At 42.1% G+C, this 17,565-nt stretch overlaps 1 protein-coding gene across 2 annotated transcripts in view; it reads right to left on the bottom strand.

Annotated features, from left to right (window-relative positions):
* Window positions 1-17,565, bottom strand: part of FBXL13 (F-box and leucine rich repeat protein 13) — a 94,439-nt gene that overhangs the window by 38,279 nt on the left and 38,595 nt on the right. The window lies entirely within an intron of this gene.

Genomic DNA, 17,565 nt, shown 5'->3' with positions numbered 1-17,565 from the left:
TAGGTGCTATAGAGAATGCCCTTCTATGTTCTTCCCACTAAAGGCTCGTTCAGCTATAACACGAAATTATACTTTGGAGCTAAATGAGTGGACCTTGGGCTTGCATGATCCCCTCCTCCCCAAACTCTCCCTGCCTTCCAATATCATGGGCAAGACATCGTCTGTTGCTACATGGGGAATCAGTAGCCCTTAGATGTTGCTGGAATACAACTCCCATCACCCATTGGCAATGCTGACTGGGGCTGATGTGACTGGAGTCCAATAACAAATGGAAAGCCATGGAAAGCTGTGAAGGTGTTGGACCAGTGTTTAGAGGCAGAAAAGGGCTGGATGGGGGCTAATCAACTGAGGCTGAGACCTGATAATCTGTAAGTGCTGTGAATGGGTGGTTCCCATACCCAGAAATTAGGTGTATGACATGTCCTGGGAGGGGTTGCACTCCTTCGGAAGGAACGGGTTTGTAGTCTGGAAGGACTCTTGGATTCTGACTTATCCCTGGAGTGGCTTCTGTGGTTAAGAGCGTTGATGCTCAGCTAAGGCGGATTTGCCAGCTTTGACTGTTCCTAGATCAGGATGGCCTGGCCTCAGTTGTCCATGCACTGCTGCCCTCCCATCTGGACTACTGTAATGTGCTGTGTGTGAAGCAGCTCTTGAAGAGCACCAGAGAGCAATTAGTGCAGCATGCAGCAGCTACTAGGGCTAGTAAGTAAGTAAGTAGTGCAGCTGATAGGACCACTTGTCCTGAAAGCACTGCATTGGCTGCCAGTGAGCTACCAGGCCAAATTGCTCTTAATACTAGCATATAAGTTACAGATAGGTAGCCGTGTTGGTCTGCCATGGTCAAAACAAAATAAAAAATAAAATAAAAATAAAAATAAAATAAAAAAATTCCTTCCAGTAGCACCTTAAAGACCAACTGAGTTAGTTCTAGGTATGAGCTTTCGTGTGCATGCACACTTCTTCAGATACACACGAAAAGCTCATACCTAGAAGCTCATGCACACGAAAGCTCATACCTAGAACTAACTCAGTTGGTCTTTAAGGTGCTACTGGAAGGAATTTTTTTATTTTGTTTTGACCATGGGTGTATCTGAAGAAGTGTGCATGCACACGAAAGCTCATACCTAGAACTAACTCAGTTGGTCTTTAAGGTGCTACTGGAAGGAATTTTTTTATTTTGTTTTTACTAGCATATAATTCTTTTAAAACTGTTTTTAGAATGTTTTTAAACTGTTTTAAGATTAATATGATAAGTATGTTTGCTGCCCCGGGCTTCTTTAGAAGGAAGGGTAGGATGTAAATGAATAAAAAAAGGATATAATAATATGAATATTCAGTGGGACTTACTCACCAGTAAGCGTGCTTAGAAATGTAACTTTAGTATCACTGCAGCTGAGCGATAGATCACTTTCCTCCCAGCACCAATTTTTAAATTTAATCATTCTAGATTGGGCAGCACCAATACAATTCTTCCAAGTTTTTGAAGGTCTATAAGTCAACTTCATATATAACAACTGATAGACATAGGTGACCAGGAAGTCACTGCCAGTGAGTGAATGAAATTCCATGTTGGCAAGTGAGTAGGGCAGGTAGATAAGTAACAGGTGGCACTTTTTTCTCCTCTGCCAGCTCACTTGGCTTCTGAATTGGTCATGGAGGAAGAAGAAGCCCTTCTTCTGCAACCAACATGGAAACTAAGTAAGGATGTGGAGACGGAGTGGGGTGGCTTGATACCTTCAATCAGCTTGGAAGAAGATGTTGTTGTTACTAGCCTGTCAAGATGCTGACAGCCTCTATTTCCATGCAGGCCACAAAGGGGGGGGTGTGTATGCGTATGTGTGTGCTGTGGCGTTTGCCTCCTAGGATGGGTCATAATGAAAGGGTTAAAATGGGTGTGATGTGATTGGCCAGTGAGAATGCAAGGGGGGAGTAAAAGTTAGAGTGGGAGGTTTTGAAAGTCAGTTGAGGTTTTGGAGTTGGGGAAGGAAGAGGGAGGATTGGGGAAGGAAGAGGGAGGTGTGTGTGTTTCTTGTGGCTGATTAGCTGCTTTCCCTGTGCAAAGGTCAGAGGGGGCAGGGTTTCTGTTGAGGTAGGTGATTAGCTGTGGGAGGAGCTTATCAGAGCTTGCAGGGCAGCAGCGCGCCTGGCGGCGCGCGCAGTTTGATCCATCTCGTACATTTAGGGGAGCTAGTCTCAAACGTTTGTTGGGCGAGACCTAGGGTTTTTTGGGGGGGAGAGTTATTTGTCCTGTCTGCACGCTTCTTATGATGGAGGACCGCTGTAGCCAGCCCCAACGACACGTTCTCAAGATGGAGAGTGAGGGAACAGCTGCAGTCGCCTGTGGTTCCTGCACAATGTTTGCCATCTTGCCAAAGGTTGCAGGCAGCTTTACCTGCAGCAATTGCATGTTGATTGCCCTCTTAAAAGACAAAGTCCAGCAACTGGAGGAACGTGTAGCTACGCTCCAAAGAATTAGAGAGCTGGAGCTCTTCTTGGAAGCAACAGAGCACACCGTCTCCACCAAGGAGGAGACAGGGGACTCCCCTGAGAAGGAGGCTAGTTCACCAACACAGGAGCCAGATATATGGAGAAATGTGACACAAAGAAGTAGGAAGCCCAGGGTTCGCTCTGATTGTTTAGAAATACACAATCGCTTTGAGGTCCTCTCCCCTAGCATGGAAGACGAAGAGCAGACTCCATTTGAGGATCTCTCCCTCATTACAGTCGATCAGGTATATGAAGACGAGCAGCAAAGTCAGTCCTCAGGGAATGTGCAGGCGACCTTGGAACGGACAGCTCACGGAAGAACCCCGACCAAACCTAAGAGGAGGCGTGTAGTGGTGATAGGGGATTCCCTACTGAGGGGAACAGAAGCAATGATCTGTGGGCCTGACAAGATGTCTCGGGAAGTGTGCTGTCTCCCCGGGGCTAAGATCCAAGATGTAACTGAACGACTGCAAGGAATCATAAAACCCACTGACAAATACCCCTTCCTCTTGGTTCATGTGGGAACCAATGACACTGCAAGCAATAGCCTCCAGAAGATCAAAAGAGACTATGAGGCTCTGGGCAGGAAATTGAAGCAATTAAATGCACAAATTGTCATCTCATTTGTCCTCCCAGTTGAACGACGTGGCCCAGGGAGAGAGAGAAAAATAGTGGAAGTGAACAGCTGGCTTCGCAAATGGTGTAAACAGGAACGGTTTGGATTCTTAGATCACGGACTGCAGTTTCTTGAAGATGGACTTCTGGCAAGCGATGGGCTGCACCTCACAACGGTTGGAAGGAATGTTTTTGCCAAAAATCTCAGAAACCTCATCAGGAGGGCTTTAAACTGACTAATGTGGGGAAGGGAGACAGTGCTCCTGAAGGTAGGAGTCTATCAATTGATGAAGATGATCATCCAAATTTCATAGACCAAATGGAGCAAACAGCACGCAGACCTAGTGGTGGGAAGAAAAAATCCTTAAATAAGAGACACGGGGGAATGATTAATGGACTTCAATGTCTGTACACTAATGCGCAAAGCATGGGAAATAAACAAGATGAGCTTGAGCTCTTGGTACAGCAAACTAAATATGACATAATAGGCATCACTGAAACCTGGTGGGATAAGTCCCATGACTGGAATGTAATAATGGAGGGATACAATCTATTTCAGAGAAACAGACCAGACAAGAAAGGAGGAGGAGTGGCGTTATATGTCAGGGATGTGTATACCTGTGAAGAGATCCAAGATTTAGAACCTCAAAGCCAAAGTGAGAGCATTTGGGTCAAAATTAAGGGAGAGAAGAATAACAGGGACCTCATTGTGGGAGTTTACTATAGATCCCCAAGCCAAACGGAGAACATAGATGATGCCTTCCTGGAACAGATGGCCAAGCATGCAAAAGGAAGGGAGATAGTAGTAATGGGGGACTTCAATTACTGGATGTCAAACTCAGCCAAGAGCATAAGGTCAAACAGATTCCTCACTGGCCTCCAGAAAGTGGGAGAAGCAACAAGAGGAACAGCCATTTTAGATCTGGTCCTAACCAATGTTGATGACCTGGTTAGTGGGGTAGAAGTGGAAGGATCATTAGGCGCGAGTGATCATGCTCTTCTGAAGTTTACTATACAGCGGAAAGGAGCAGCCAAGCATACTAGGACTCAATTTCTTGACTTTAAGAAAGCCGACTTCACAAAACTTAGGGAAGTGCTGGGTGAGATCCCATGGACAGTAATACTAAAGGGAAAGGGAGTTCATGATGGCTGGGAGTTTGTTAAGAGGGAGATAGTTAAAGCACAACTTCAGGCAATACCAATGAGACGGAAACATGGAAGGTGCCTAAAGAAGCCAGGGTGGCTATCTAAAGAACTTTTAACTGAGTTAAGATTAAAAAAGGATGTGTACAAAAAATGGAAAAGGGGGGAAACCACGAAAGAGGAATTCAAACAAATAGCCAGCACGTGTAGACACAAAGTCAGAAAAGCTAAAGCACAGAATGAACTCAGGCTTGCTAGAGAGGTTAAAAGCAACAAAAAAGGCTTTTATGGGTATGTTCGTAGCAAAAGGAAGAACAAAGAAACAGTGGGGTCACTCAGAGGAGAAGATGGTGAAATGCAAACAGGGGACACAGAAAGGGCTGAACTCCTCAATGCCTTCTTTGCCTCAGTCTTCTCCGATAAAGAAAACAATGCCCGACCTGAAGAATTTGGAGCAAATGATTCAGCAGAGGAAACACAGCCCAGAATAACTAAGGAGATAGTACAAGAATACTTGGCTAGTTTAGATGTATTCAAGTCTCCAGGGCCAGATGAACTGCATCCAAGAGTATTAAAAGAACTGGCAGATGTGATCTCAGAACCACTGGCAGTCATCTTTGAGAATTCCTGGAGAACAGGCGAAGTCCCGGCAGACTGGAGGAGGGCAAATGTTGTCCCTATTTTCAAAAAGGGGAAAAGAAAGGACCCAAATAATTACCGCCCAGTCAGTCTGACATCAATACCAGGGAAGATTCTGGAGCAGATCATTAAGCAAACAGTCTGTGAGCACCTAGAAAGGAATGCTGTGATCACCAATAGTCAGCATGGATTTCTGAAAAATAAGTCATGTCAGACTAACCTGATCTCGTTTTTTGACAGAATTACAAGCCTGGTAGATGAAGGGAACGCAGTGGATGTAGCCTACCTTGATTTCAGCAAGGCATTTGACAAGGTGCCCCATGATATTTTTGTAAAGAAGCTGGTAAAATGCGGTCTTGACTATGCTACCACTCAGTGGATTTGTAACTGGCTGACTGACCAAACCCAAAGGGTGCTCATCAATGGTTCCTCTTCATCCTGGAGAAGAGTGACTAGTGGGGTGCCACAGGGTTCTGTCTTGGGCCCGGTCTTATTCAACATCTTTATCAACGACTTGGATGATGGACTCAAGGGCATCCTGATCAAATTTGCAGATGACACCAAACTGGGAGGGGTGGCTAACACCCCAGAGGACAGGATCACACTTCAAAACGACCTTGACAGATTAGAGAACTGGGCCAAAACAAACAAGATGAATTTTAACAGGGAGAAATGTAAAGTATTGCACTTGGGCAAAAAAAATGAGAGGCACAAATACAAGATGGGTGACACCTGGCTTGAGAGCAGTACATGTGAAAAGGATCTAGGAGTCTTGGCTGACCACAAACTTGACATGAGCCAACAGTGTGACGCGGCAGCTAAAAAAGCCAATGCAATTCTGGGCTGCATCAATAGGAGTATAGCATCTAGATCAAGGGAAGTAATAGTGCCACTGTATTCTGCTCTGGTCAGACCTCACCTGGAGTACTGTGTCCAGTTCTGGGCACCACAGTTCAAGAAGGACACTGACAAACTGGAACGGGTCCAGAGGAGGGCAACCAAAATGGTCAAAGGCCTGGAAACGATGCCTTATGAGGAACGGCTAAGGGAGCTGGGCATGTTTAGCCTGGAGAACAGGAGGTTAAGGGGTGATATGATAGCCATGTTCAAATATATAAAAGGATGTCACATAGAGGAGGGAGAAAGGTTGTTTTCTGCTGCTCCAGAGAAGCGGACACGGAGCAATGGTTCCAAACTACAAGAAAAAAGATTCCACCTAAACATTAGGAAGAACTTCCTGACAGTAAGAGCTGTTCGACAGTGGAATTTGCTGCCAAGGAGTGTGGTGGAGTCTCCTTCTTTGGAGGTCTTTAAGCAGAGGCTTGACAACCATATGTCAGGAGTGCTCTGATGGTGTTTCCTGCTTGGCAGGGGGTTGGACTTGATGGCCCTTGTGGTCTCTTCCAACTCTATGATTCTATGATTAGGTGTGGGTTGGTAGAGTCGTATTGTGAGAGAGTGAGAGGAATTGTCAGGTGGAGTCAGATAGATAGTTGGGAATAATACAGTTTGAAGTTGTTAGGAACTAAGATTTAAGAAACTGACAAGAGAAAAAGAAACTGAAACCATACGTGTGTTCCTGCATTTAAAAATAAACTTGATTATTTGTTAATGTTACAACTGTCTGGACTCCGTGTGTCCCCGTGAGAAGCAGGGTGGTGGCAGTGAAGAAAGCAATCACACTGGTGGCACAGGGTCAATAGACCGTCAAACGTCCGGGGGCCCTGTGTGATCGCCACAGGTGAATTCTCTGCCTTTGCTGCCTGAATGGACATTCAGGACACTAGCCTCTTAGCCAGCTACTAACATCTGTGGACTTATTTACAATGCTAACATGAATACTAAAATAAGTATGCTAGGACTCCAAATTTTAAAAACAGCTTAGAAAGAAGAGTAAGCTTAATGCCATAAGTAGAAGCTTACTTGAACGTAGCCAGTAACGTTGAATTTTAGAATTTATTTTAGACACGGGAGGAAGAAGTAAATTTAGAATGATAAATGTGGGGGACAGGCTAGAGAAGACACAAAAATATAAACTTATTTCAGGCACCAACTCCACAGTTCTTATTTTCAAATGACATATAGCAAATAAATATGTGATACCCATCGTTTTAACTTCTGCCTCTCTGCTTCCCCACCAATTGCTCAAGAATATCTATAGTATGCCCACAAAGATGCCTACATATCCAGCTTAAAAGGCTTCCATATAGCTTTGCTCTGGACTTCCGGAGGCGGCGCAAAACGGCAATGGCGGTCCTCTTTACTCTGTGAAGAGGGGCTCTGCGAAAAAGGGTCGTCCGCTGCGGCAAAGCGGAGACCCACTAAGAAAAACCACAGGCAGAGCGAGCCTGTGGCCGTGGGACTCGGCGGGCGCCAAAAGCCCCCCCAGAAACGAAGAAGGAACCTCGTAAGGGGCTCCGGAACGTGAAAGGGGGAGCGGCGCTGTGAGTTCATCGCTCTTTTCGTGGATGCAAAGCCGCGCTGCTGCTGCCGATGAGCGCTGACCTTTCTTCTTGAAAACACTGAATTTGACAGCTACATACCCGTGAGTAAGGGGTACTAAATTTTGGACTAAATTTGGACTAAATTTGAGGATTTTGACTGAAAACGGGAGGCGAGTAACAGGAAGTCCGTCTTCCGATCCTGCTAATTAGATCAAAGCAAGGGCTCTGAAGAGCGCTGTAGCGTTCAAAAAGGATCGTAAAAGCAGAACAAAGGCGCATTGATAGACTCTGCCTTTTAGAAGTTAAAAGGGAAATCTTTGTTAAACCTGTGGACTCTATTTTTGGAACTTTCTTCCAATCTTTGAGTTATACGGAGTTAAAAGGGACAACCTAGACGTCGGGCTGCCAGAGCGTAATAGAGAACTGTCAAACTGCTGATACTGTTGCTGAAGTTTAAACTGTTACATAGACTGAGACATTAACGTTTAAACATTGTTGCTGGGACCATTCTTGACACCTTGTGGCTTTTATTCAAGAAATAGAAAGCCTTGGGAACCTTCCTTTTGTACTCTGGAATTACAAAGACTTAATACGGGGAATATAGGAACTTCAATGGCGGAAAAGAGTTCTCTCCTTCCTTGAAACTTTGAAATACCCCCCCTAGAGGATTGTGGAGATATAGTGGCCTGGGAACTGTATTTTATTGAGACTTCTTGTGGTTTAATTGTTTATATTTTGGACTTGTCTCTCTTATGGAATAAAAGACAATTTGACCTTGAACTGAGGCAGGTGTGGAATGAGCGGCTCAGGGAAAACAAGAGCAGCCAAAGCTAAAGAAAAAGAAAAAGAAAAGAAATCTGTGCAACTTGTTCAAACAACTTTAACTCATCAACGCAGATCATCTGTCCCAACTGTGCTAACAGCACAGGAGGTGGAAACTGAGCAGCCTGTTACAGAAGATATGGCAACTGGAGGATCTGAAACAGTCCTGAAACAAATTTTGGAGCAACTGGCAATTTTAAACCAAAAGGTGGACAATCAATCATTAAAAATTGATCAAGCTACATCCTCTATTAGTAAATTATCTGACCAGGTTTCCCAGCATACTCAGGCAATAGAGAATTTGCAAGGAGCTACGGCTGAAAATTATAAATTAGCTGTGGAAGCCAATCAAAAAGCAGAACAGGCAAATAAAAAAGTTGATGAGATTAAGGGGGAAGTAAGGCCTCTGAAAAGACAGGTAGGGGAACAACAAGCCTACCTGTCACTGGTTGAATTGAAAAGTAAGGAAAATAATCTCAGGTTAAGGGCCATCCCAGAATTGGAGGTAGGTAATTTAGAGGGATTTCTGACACTTTTATTTCCCAAATTCTGGGGAATTGAGGAAGACAAAGATTTCAAAATTGTGACGGCCTTTAGACTGGGAAGATCGGTAAAGAAAGATAAGGCCAGAGACTGTTTGGTTATTTTGAGATCAAGAGAGGAAAGAGATAAGATATTAGGCCTACATTTTAAAAAATCTTTGGAGATAGAAGGTAAAAAGGCTGAAATCTACAGAGATATACCCAAACATCTATTGGATCTCAGGACCACTTACACAGACCTGACCAAATTGTTAAGACACAACGCAATTCCTTATAGGTGGGAGTTTCCTCAAGGACTATCATTTACCTATAAAGGAAGGAAGGTAAGAATCAAAACACCTGAGGATCAACAGAAGTTCCTACACGACCACGAGGAGGACCTACAAAAGGGAGCTGCAGCTTCTTGGCCACCACCACCATCGGGACCACCACCAAAACCTACACCGTCTGGATCTGGACCAGCACCACTACCTCCGGGATCGGAGGAAAACCTAGACACCCCATTGTAGGACCCACCAACTAAACCAGGATGTCTCTGCAGCTTCTCAGCTGGAATATAAATGGCGGAAACTCTCCGGAAAAAAGAAAAAAAGTATTTCATATTTTGAAAAAAAGAACAATTGGACATTATTTGCTTGCAAGAAACACATGTGACAAGGCTCCACAGAAAAGTGTTAATTAATAAAAGATTAGGCCAAGAATTTATTTCTTCGGACAAAGTTAAGAAAAGAGGAGTGGTGATATATGCAAAGGAGAGCCTGTCACCGAAATTCTTATTTAAAGATGAACATGGCAGAATTTTGGCGATTGAAATTCAGACACAAGGAGAAAAATTTTTGATATTAGGAATATATGCACCAAATGAAGGAAAATCGGAATTCTTTAGGAAGTTGCACGAGATTATGCTGGACTATTTAGACTATAACAACATCATTATGTTGGGTGATATGAATGGGGTCGTATCTGTAAACATGGATAAGTCGCAAAGTGCTAACATAACGAAAGATGGCAGACTACCTAAAACTTTTTTTGAAATGACTGACAACATGGACTTAATTGACATATGGAGGGTTAAGAACCCCCTAGGAAAAGAAGGAACTTTCTTTTCTGAAGCTCATCTGACATGGACACGAATCGACCAAATATGGGTAACTAGAGGACTGGCACCTAAGACTAGAAAAGTGGAAATCTGCCCAAAAACTTGCTCCGACCATAACGCTTTGAAAGTGGAACTGAGATTAAACATAACCGGATCCTATAGATGGAAAATGAATGAAACCCTATTAAGGGATCAGGAGATTGTTAAGAAGGCCCAAAAAACTTTAAAGGACTACTTTGAGATAAATTTAAACACCACTGTGGAAAAAAGAACAATCTGGGACGCAAGTAAAGCAGTTATGAGAGGGTTTCTTATACAACAAAATACGATCAAGAAAAAGTTCTGGAATGAAAAGAAGGAGAAGATATTGGAGAAAATAAGAGAAGGAGAGAAAAAATTAAGATCTAAGCCCAAGTCGAAGGAAGTGCTGAGAGAAGTGAAATTTTTCCAGGCACAATATTCGAAATTGATAAATCAAGAGGTGGAATGGAAAATTAAACAAATGAAACAAAGATCCTTTGAATCAGCAAACAAGTGTGGGAAACTGCTAGCATGGCAGTTGAAAAAGAGACAAAAACTTAATACAGTTACAAATCTAGAGATAGAAGGGAGAATGATCCAGAAACCCGAGGAAATTAGAAAGTGTTTCCAGAGATATTTCAAAGAACTTTATTCACAAGGGCCACAGAAAGACTTTGAGGTGGATCAATTCCTTAAAACTAATGGATTACAAAAAATAACCCAGGAAATGAGAACTACCCTGAATAGTAATATTACTCCGCAAGAAATTGAAAGTGCCATTCAGAACCTTCAACTAGGCAAATCTCCAGGCCCTGATGGACTTACCTCCAAATACTATAAGGTTTTGAAGGACTATTTGATACAACCTCTGTTGGAGGTCTGCAATCAGATTATGGAGGGGAGGAAGGCACCGGAGACGTGGAAAGAAGCTTTCATCACATTGATACCCAAACAAGAATCTGAAAAGACCCAGCTTAAGAACTACCGCCCCATCTCACTCCTAAATGTGGATTACAAAATTTTTGCGGATATTTTGGCAAGTAGGTTCAAAAAAGTACTCAATGAAGTGATCCATAAGGACCAGGCTGGCTTTCTCCCCGGTAGGCATTTGTTTGATAATACAAGAAACATTATTGACATTTTGGAACTTCTACAAACAAATCTTAATACTAGAGCGGTTTTAATTTTTATTGATGCGGAGAAAGCCTTTGACAACATTTCTTGGATGTTCATGAAGAAAAATTTGGAAGGGATGGGAGTGGGGCGGGGGTTTGAAAATGGAATAGAGGCAATTTATTCAGAACAAAAAGCTAAGCTGATAGTAAACAATGTGGTGACAGAGGGGTTTAAAATTGAAAAAGGGACACGACAGGGGTGCCTCCTATCCCCCCTATTGTTCATTTCAGTTCTGGAGGTGCTATTGAACATGATTAGAAAGGACCGGTCTGTACAAGGAATTGAGGTCGGAGTGAAACAATACAAACTGAAAGCTTTTGCAGATGACTTGGTATTAACATTACAGGAGCCAGTCTCTAGTACTAAAAGAGTGCTAGAATTAATTTCTGACTTTGGTCGGGTGGCGGGATTTAAGCTGAATAAGCAAAAAACTAAGGTTTTAGCAAAAAATTTGACAACTACAGAAACAGATGAGTTCCTGAAAGAAACAGAATTAAATGTGGTTAAAAAAGTAAAATACCTAGGGGTGTATCTGACCTCCAAAAATTTGAATTTGTTTAAAGATAATTATGAGAAATGTTGGTCAGAAATCAAAAGAGATTTGGAAATATGGTCAAGATTGAAACTTTCTTTGTTGGGCCGAATAGCAGCTATAAAGATGAATGTATTGCCGAAAATGTTATTTCTGTTCCAGGCCCTACAGATCGTGGACAAAGTGGAATGTTTTGGAAAGTGGCAGAAGGATATTTCTAAGTTTGTTTGGCAGGGCAAAAAGCCCCGAATAAAGTTTAAAATACTAACTGATGCGAAAGAAAGAGGGGGATTTGCCCTGCCAGACTTGAGGTTATATTATGAATCTGCAGCCTTCTGCTAGTTGAAAGATTGGATTTTATTGGAAAACACTGATGTCCTAGATCTGGAAGGGTTTGATAATGCTTTTGGGTGGCATGCATATTTGTGGTATGACAAGGTTAAAGTTCACAAATTGTTTAAAAACCATATTGTCAGAAGAGCAATTTTGTTGGTCTGGACAAAATATAAGGACTTATTGGAGAGTAAGACTCCGAGGTGGCTCTCACCGGTGGAGGCCAAGGCACGTAAGAGACTTAACATGGAAGCCTATTGGCCTAAATATTGGGAAATAATTGAAAAAATTGGAGACAATTGGAGGTTGCTGAGCTTGGAAAAATTAAAAAACAAGGTGCGAGATTGGTTGCACTATGCTCAAATTCAGGAGGTTTTTAAAGTGGATAAAAAGGTTGGATTCCAGGTGGAAAAATCGAAATTAGAGACAGAACTGTTAGAGCCAAAAAACAAACTACTTTCGAGAATGTACAACTTGCTGCTTAAATGGAATACACAGGACGAGACAGTCAAATCCGCCATGATAAAATGGGCGCAGGATTTGGGGCACAACATTATGTTTGAAGACTGGGGAAGGTTATGGAACACCGGAATAAAATTTACGGCATGTAGTGCCTTGAAGGAAAATATTATGAAAATGATATACCGGTGGTACATGACCCCAGTCAAACTTGCTAAGATATATCACCTGTCTGACAATAAATGTTGGAAATGTAAAGAGGCGGAAGGGACATTCTTTCACCTCTGGTGGACTTGCCCGAAAGTGAAGGCCTTTTGGGAGATGATTCATAATGAACTAAAAAAGGTACTTAGATTTACCTTACCTAAGAAACCGGAGGCCTTTCTTCTGGGCATCGTAGACCAGAGAGTACTTAAGAAAGATAGAACTTTTTTTATGTATGCTACCACTGCAGCAAGGATCCTGATTGCTAAGCATTGGAAGACACAAGATTTACCCACGCTGGAGGAATGGCAGACGCAGTTGATGGACTACATGGAACTGGCCGAAATGACTGGCAGAATCCGAGACTCGGGGGAAGAAACAATCGAGGAAGACTGGGAAAAATTTAAAGACTATTTGAAAAAACATTATAAGTTGTATGAATGTTAAAAAATGCACTTTTGAGGAAATTCTAGCTTCAGCAATTGTAAATTAATGAAATGAAAATTAAGGTACAAGAAGTCAGAGGTGGAATAATGAAATAACTTTATTATGTTCAAGCTAAAACGTATAAGATGTCGGTTACAACATTTTGGAAATTAGATAACATGATAAAATGAAAGATACAATAAGTTTTGAAATAAGTTAACAAATTGCTGGTGTTTTGTATCACAGAGAACGCAGGGTTAGGAAGATGCGGGGAAGTCCATTGGATTGGCTGAAAAAAAGGATTATGGAAATTTGTAACTTCTTTACTTTATTTTCTATATCTATCTTTTATTCTTTTTTTCTGTATTTTATAAACTTAATAAAAATATTATTAAAAAAAAACAAAAACATATAGCTTTGCTCTACTGTACTGAATTCACACTGCATACAAAATATCTTAGTTGCATGCATTTCTAATTTATGGACTATTAACAATAGCTAGTTTGCTTCCATAAATAACTTGCCTTAGGTAACACATTCTTTCTTGGTTGTGTTCTCTCTGGGCTGCCTGAATGATGCAAATCTAGTGGAATGTAAGCACCACTGCCAAATTGCAAATTTATTAAATAAAGGTAACAGATAATCTTTCACATGGTATAAGAACTGGATGCCAGCTTTTGTGCCATTTTCTATCTCGGCATAGAAAACAGTTCACAAGAGGACAGAAGGTCATGTTGAACAATTCCCAGGGGGCGAATGCTCCTTGAGAAAGTACATTCAGATGTTATTAATTTAAACACAGCATTCCTAATTCATGCTGTGAAAAGATAACTAATCACTATAGAAAATGTATGAAGAACTGCAACAAGCTCCTCAAAATATCAGTTTCTGGACTTTTCCTGAAATGTAAGCTTAGAAACTCTTGGGGACTGGGAAAATCTGGAGCCATGTTTCCTTATCTTATCTTTCTTCCCTTTTAAATTGAAACTATTTCCAAGAAGTTGGCAAGAAACTAGTTGAAAATCTGATTATTGTTTTCTGATAAATTGTAATTATTACATTTTTTCCTCTCACACACAAAAAGATCACTGTTCTAATTGGGAGATACTGGGAGGATTAACAATTTATTTTTTTCATGGCTGGGACTTCCCAATCCCAACCTATTTTATTATTTTAGAAGGCACGTTTGACTTGATATTTACTGGTAACAACCATCCTTTAATTCATATTCATATTCTTTGAGAATTGGCAATACACTGTATTGTAGCTGCTTTGGAACAAACAAAATCAATATAATTGTCACTTTCAATATTTGCTTTTTCAACAACTGTTCCCTGTACTATTTCATGAAGTATTTCTGAAACTCCACAATATTCTAAAAGCACTTTGCTTTGTAGTATATGTGGGGTTGTGGTAGTAGTGGAAAAAACTCAAGTCCAAATCCCCTCTGGATATGTGGAACTAATTGGGCACTGTCTAGTCAGTTGGACTAAGACTGGTATCCTATCAACAGCTATTAACATATACAATGGATTTTGCTACAGAATTGTGTATATATCATGTGTGTATATCATGGGTATGCACAAATTGCAGCCCAGGTTGTACATTATAATACATCTTTTTGGCTTGAATAAAAATATTTCCGTTAAACATAAAATGGACCACATATTGGAATTATTGCCATTTAGGGCCTCCTAGCTTTGAACTAAAGCTCCGTATAGTTAAAGCTATGGTTTTCCCAGTAGTGATGTATGGAAGTGAGAGCTGGACCATAAAGAAGGCTGATCGCTGAAGAATTGATGCTTTTGAATTATGGTGTTGGAGGAGACTCTTGAGAGTCCCGTGGACTGCAAGAAGATCAAACCTATCCATTCTTAAGGAAATCAGCCCTGAGTGCTCACTGGAAGGACAGATCGTGAAGCTGAGGCTCCAATACTTTGGCCACCTCGTGAGAAGAGAAGACTCCCCAGAAAAGACCCTGATGTTGGGAAAGATTAAGGGCACAAGAAGGAGGAGACGACAGAGGACGAGATGGTTGGACAGTGTTCTCGAAGCTACAAACATGAGTCTGACCAAACTGCGGGAGGCAGTGGAAGACAGAAGTGCCTGGCATGCTCTGGTCCATGGGGTCACGAAGAGTCGGACACGACTAAACGACTAAACAACAAAACAACAACAACAAGAATAGGCAGAACACTCCATAATGTTACTCCTACTCCCCTACATAGATTTTCTAATTTTTGGATTAGTGCTGCTGGAAGAGCCATCATGCCAGCTGTTCAAATCAGTCTGGCAGATATGCCCGCAGAGGCATTGCTGTGATGACACTTTGCCTCCTACAGCCTCCAGGAAATGTGAGGTGGCCTGAACATTGCCAGCTGACTCTGTCTTGGGGCGATCCAACCCTATCTGCGAATAACAACTATATTCTGGAACATAGCACAGTATTAAGTCTCTCTCCAGGCTGCTTTGACCCCCGTTAAATCAGTAGGGTATTTTCCTCCTATGCTGGAAATAGATATGTGGAAATTATAGTGTACAAAATTTTAGAAACTTATCAGCTGAGTTTTCAACTAGGCTGGAAAAAATTTGCTTCCGTGATTACACTATGCCTAGTATTAGCAGCATCTTTTAGTTGCCCACAATTGTAGACTTGCTGGAGCTTTCTGTGGTTTGGCAGTAGAGCTGGGCAAACTAAAGGAGCTCCTGGCCTTCAGTGGTGCTTTTGCATCACTGAAGGATTTTAGGTTGAGAGTAAGGAGTGCTAGTCTCCGGCAAACCCCTTCGGCAGTGCCATAGTGGTGGTTTTTGCCCCAGGTGAAGCCTCCAGAGGCGTGCCACTGAAGCTCTCAGCCTGTGTGTGTATGTACAAAATGCTTGTGTGCGTGCCAAACTGGCTTCAGAGAGTCGCCTTAAAGGGTCAGAGGCTTGGGGGAAATCAGCCTGCTTTGAAGATTAGTTGGAAATTGGGAGGGGGGGGGAAGAGGTGAATATGAGATTGACCTGCATAGCCAGCAGTCATAAGACTGATCACCTCAGCTCAAAAAGGATATTGAAGAGCTGGAAAAAAAGTTCAGAAAAGGGCAGCCAAAAAGATCAAGAGGTTGGAGCAACTACTCCAAGAGGAAAGGTTGCAATGTTTGGGGCTTTTTGGTTTAGAATAAAATAATAAGGGAGGGGGGGGCATGACATACTTATATAAGATTATGCGTGGTGTGGAGGAATTGGACTGAGAGATGCTTTTCTCCTTCTCTAATACCAGAACCTGAGGGCATCCAATGAAGTGAAATGTTGCAAGATTCAGGACAGACTAAAGAAAGTACTTGTTCACACAGCACATAGTAACTATATAATTGGTTATCTGAAGTCATAGTGACAGCTGCCAACTTGGACGGCTTTCAAGAGATTTAGACAAATTCATGGAAGACAAGACTGTAAGTGGCTACTAGCCATGAAGGCTACATTCTACCTCCAGTGTTGGGGCACTGTGCCTCTGAATGCCAGTGGCCGGGAATCACAAGTAGGGAGAGTGCTGCTGCACTCAGCTCTGCATGGGGGCTTCCCATAGGCAACTGCTTGGTGATTATGAAAACAGGGGTATTTCATTGCCCTGGTGACAAGCTGGCTGGCTATTCTGCCTGCAGTCAGATGGTCAGCAACAACTGCCTGTCTCCTGACCACTTTACACCAACTTTTGGAAGTTCTCACTTCAACAAAATTGTGTTTACAATGTAAATTATTACTCTATCTCCTGGGTTTCGTGTCTCACTGCAGGTCAATAAAATTTATTAGATTATTAAGCCATTCTTCACCCTAACTCTGAAATATGTCCATATTCTTGCTAAAAATCAAGACAATGAGAGAGAAAGCAATCAGTTGCAAGTACACCCAACAAAAGAAATCTGGCATGTGAAGCGTAAGCAGAGCTTTTTCTGTGACAGTCTAATACTCACTGGTATGGAGTACTGGCATCTCCCCCCCCCCCCCTATTTTTTTGCTGTCCATTTTGTGCTGGCACCCACAGCAGAGGGCCTTCTCGGTAGTGGCGCCCGCCCTGTGGAACGCCTTCCCATCACATGTCAAGGAAATAAACAACAATCTGACTTTTAGAAGACATCTGAAGGCAGGACTGTTTAGGGAAGTTTTTAATGATTGATTTTTTATTGTGTTTTTAACATCCTATTGGATGATGATGATGATTATTACATTATCAATATATGAGTAACAGTACCTCATTTTTTATCCAAAAACACACTAACTAGAAATTAAAATAAGTGGGGCACAGTTACAACATGATGTTGCATTATAATGCAAAGTTCTTCTGTCTAAGACTTCAACCAGCTAGAAACAGGAACCCTGTAGTGTTGTCTGGGATTTGCAGAGGGTGGGGGAAGTTTCAGTAAGAGGAAAAGGATACCTGTTTTCTTGCCCATCTTTCTGCAACCTTCTGCCATTGTGCTATATAGTTCTAAAGGGCCCAGAGGCATGCTAGAAGACAGTGCACTTCCCTCAGCACTGGTATTACAAGCCATGCCACCTCATTCTGAACTAGTTTCAGCTTCCAGACCCAGTGTAAGAAAATTCCTTCATGGACTACTGTAGCTAAGTGGTCCCTGTTGAAAA

This window comes from Podarcis erhardii, assembly GCF_964252035.2.
Source record: "Podarcis erhardii genome assembly, chromosome: 10".
Lineage (NCBI taxonomy): Eukaryota > Metazoa > Chordata > Lepidosauria > Squamata > Lacertidae > Podarcis > Podarcis erhardii.
This window is presented reverse-complemented; position numbering and strand designations above follow the sequence as displayed.